Source organism: Rhipicephalus sanguineus, chromosome 10 (genome assembly GCF_013339695.2).
Source record: "Rhipicephalus sanguineus isolate Rsan-2018 chromosome 10, BIME_Rsan_1.4, whole genome shotgun sequence".
NCBI lineage: Eukaryota > Metazoa > Arthropoda > Arachnida > Ixodida > Ixodidae > Rhipicephalus > Rhipicephalus sanguineus.
Genome location: NC_051185.1, coordinates 24,745,345 through 24,749,255, shown reverse-complemented (window position 1 = coordinate 24,749,255; position 3,911 = coordinate 24,745,345). Strand labels below are relative to the sequence as shown.

General features: G+C 45.3%; 1 pseudogene; it reads right to left on the bottom strand.

Moving 5' to 3' along the window:
* The window catches only part of LOC119406273 (tRNA dimethylallyltransferase-like), a 10,319-nt pseudogene extending 7,004 nt beyond the window's left edge, over positions 1-3,315 (bottom strand).
* Positions 3,316-3,911: the final 596 nt, after the last annotated feature.

Below are 3,911 nucleotides of genomic sequence, written 5' to 3'. Positions count from 1 at the left end.
AAGTTTTCATTTCTGTCGAGGATGTTTGTGTCAACATCGCTTTCCTTATCTTTGGGTTGTATACTTCTTGAAGTCAGCAGAAGACGAAGCACCAACTCTTTGCGCACATTTCAAATTACGGTAAGGGGCGCGCAACGCTACCGTTCGATTTTCCGACGGTCCTTCGATGCAGCCTGACGGCGCGTTCCGGATCCACGATCTCCAGGCACTTGTACAAGTGCTCCGTCGAGATGTCCCCCAAGCTGGCATCGTCGGGCTTGTCACCGAGCAGCGAGGTAACAGCATTGCTGATTTCACTGTCGATGTTGGCTTTGGTTTCCAGAAACGAGTCGACAACATCCCTGAATAGAACCCGATTGCTGTCGAAGCCAGCTTGGTCTTCGGGTTCTTGCTGTGAGTGAAAAAAACAAAATGCTTGCGTGTGTAATCAGCGATCGGAGCCCCAGATTCCCCCTAAGAGTACACAGTAGGAATTGGGGAACTTGTACGCACGGATGAATATACCACAGGGTTCTCCGCAGAAATTTTTGAGGGGTGCACATATTGAGAGAAAGGGAGGGGACATTTTAAGTTTAAGATTTTCGCATTTTGAAACAACTTCTTGTTTTTTAAACACACCCACATTTAATTTCTTGTCGGGCATTTCTGGTAGCTGTGGCGCACACCTGTTACCTCCAATGCCTAAGCACAACTACGAGATTCGTGCATGAAAAAGGGAAGCAAGAACGCTTGTGTTCGAGCGCTCGCGATGGCGATCGTTGAGACCGCGAGGCCCTCTGTTCACACTTCTTTTTAGGTAACAGGGTGGCGGGACGCAGGGCCCGCTGGTAGAGAGCAAAAATACAACTACGTCACTGTAATACCGAGCCTCTTATGCAGGCTCTCTACCACTGAGGTTGCGCACGCACAGATGCCCTTTTTTGTTCCTCGGACGTGCATTTCAATGGGATAAGTCAGAACGGTAGGCGGTCTATCGAAAGTAGTCAGCAGTGAAGCGGAGGGGGTCATTACCACCACTGCCCATTGTGGGGAGAACCCTGCTATGGAGAAAAAGCACGCATGTACCTCTGTTGATGAGAAAGTATAGGGGATATAAGTGTGAAGAAATTAAAGTAGGCAAAAAGACAACCTGCCTCTGGCAGGGACCGAACCTGCAACCTTCGAACAACGCGTCTAATGCTCTGCCGATTGAGCTACGGTGGTGGTCGTCCTTCCGCCCACTTTCTTGGGTCTATCAGTGCATTTAAACATGGGAGTGTTAGTCAGCGCCGCTCGTAACCACGACGGCGAGTGTGGAGCACTCGTTTTTTGCCTGCTGGTGTCACATAGCACGTGATCTTTTTACAAGCTGGCAGCTGGCCAATAATCCCTCGCATACTACCTGAAGGCATCAACTCTGCCAGAACGAGACCCTCGCTATGAATGAACGAAAGAAGGGGAATTCAAGGGCTCGTTTTTCTTTGTTAGACACAACGACAAAGATAACAAACAGACAAACAAGCCAAGGAAAGTATAGGAGATGTTATTTGTAATGATTACGATAAAAGTGTGAAGAAATTGAAGTGGGCGAACAGCCTGTACCTCTGGTCGCACAAGAATCTTCCACAAGAGGGATTCGATGTAGTAATTTGTGCCACCGACGATGACGGGCAGCTTGTTGCGATTGGCCAAGTTGTCGATCTGTAATAACAGCAGTGTGCACGTCAATGCGGGGGTTACAGCGTGAAGAAAGTGGAACAGAATGTGATAGCAGCTACTACCCGTCTGGTGGCTAGCATAATGAGTTCATCCAACTCACACTGGTTAAGGTGAAGTTCTCACTGCTAACTCTAGTTTAAAGCAGGAAGGATCGACTTATACACCAAATTTCGATACAGTAGAGCGTAGGAATGGCATGATACAGCTGCCATCGGCTGACAGTCACCCCTTCAGGCGCAGCATCCACATACATGGACACAGCTTGTTTCTGCCAGTTCTTCGGACTAGTGGCTAAGAAAACGCAAGATACATTTTGCATAGGATGAATGCAACCCCCTGCAATGTCAATGTGTTGTCGCTTTACCCCAATGTGCTTCGTATGACTGAAGCCAGCCACTTTGGGGAAGGCACTAGGATGTTCGATGTGACTCTTTCCAAGCCCAGCGTAAAAAGTATCATTTTTCTTTGCTCTAAATGAATACAACCAAGAACAAATTGCACACGCACTTTGAGCCTACGATTCGATTCTGTTTATGTAAAAATGGAACGTGACTGATTGCACAATAATTAAATATTCAATTACAAGCTAATTTGGACTAATTACTAAGACTCGCATAAAACAACGTATTGTCTCATTTTCTTTCTTGGAATGTCATATCGAGTCTTAGAGTTATGTTGAGCGAATTTGACACATTTGCATCATAATTCACGCCTGAAGGAGATAAATCTGGAGCATGCGTAAAATATCGGTGTAACCGAGTAACAGAATGCGCTCACGCTCAAGCCTTTCTACAGCGGCGTGTTACTGCACCAGATACAAGGAAACTGGGACGGAGAAGACGAAACTCACAACTCCGAGAGCCTTGCTTTGGAAGTCCGCCACAGTAAAGTTTGAAAGAGGATCCAGAAAATCGAGCGGTGATGCGGTGCGGCGTCCCTTTCTGCTTGCGTCACCTTGTTAGTGATGATGTCAAGGGACTTGTAGACCTATACAGGAGAGAATAGTTAAAGATCAGTCAACAGCAGAGAATAGTTAGACTACAACTAATGTCCCCTACACCTTCCTTGGATTCATTGTATGTTGATTTGATTAGGTTGTGTCTAACGAAGAAACAAGCCCTTGATCCATTCTCATTTTTTTTTTCGTTCAGACAATGATACAGTAGTTTAGAAGCACTATCTTATAAAGGTGCGAAAAGCGAAAGCGTTCGCTTGCCCTCGCATGGTTGGCTAGACTCACACTTGCGTCAGCAAGGGCACGATTCAAAGCAATCAGGTGAAGGCAAGCGAATGGTTTGGTTCATGAATCGTTATGAGGCGGCGCCTCAGGACACCGGAAAGAACTACAGAACTACCGACAGCGAATTAGTTTGTGATTGCAGCAGACAACGCCATACGGGGCTCGAATCAATTCAGAGCGAAACGTACGGTGACAACGTCTTACCTGCATCGAATCGGCACTTATGATTTCTCCATTGAACTTGGAAGCGATTTCTATGGCCAACTTGGACTTTCCCGTGCCGGTAGCGCCGAGAACAACAATGAGAGGAAGGTTTCGACAGCATTTCAACGCGTTGGGCGCCGCCATCTTGACACAAAAGGATGAGTAGAGTGTGGCCAGATTTGAGTTCAGAATTCGCTAAACAAAAATATTAAACAAAAGTTTAAAAGATTGCAGAAATAACATTCAAGATAATAATTTCAGCACGTAAAAAGCAATACATTTTTATAATGCACATTACTTGTCATTTGCTTTGCTTGATTTATTTAGCATGTCAGTGTGTTTATTATGGCCTCCGAGATTAGCCGGCGGCGCGCCGTTGGCGCGCCGCCGGCTAATCTCGGAGGCCATGGTGTTTATGGTGATGGTGCTTGCATTTCTCGCCAGACCGAAATGGCGCGCATTTCAAATTATGCTCTTGACGGTTCATGAGGGAAGGAAAATTTAGATAGATAGATAGATAGATAGATAGATAGATAGATAGATAGATAGATAGATAGATAGATAGATAGATAGATAGATAGATAGATAGATAGATAGATAGATAGATAGATAGATAGATAGATAGATAGATAGATAGATAGATCAAGACGACTGAAGCAAAAAAAAGAACAATAAAAAAAAAAACGAGAATATCGCCCGAAAATGTTATGGCCACGTACCTAGGCGTGGCCTATGAACGTTAAAATTTCTCCTGCTAGTTTTTGGCCAC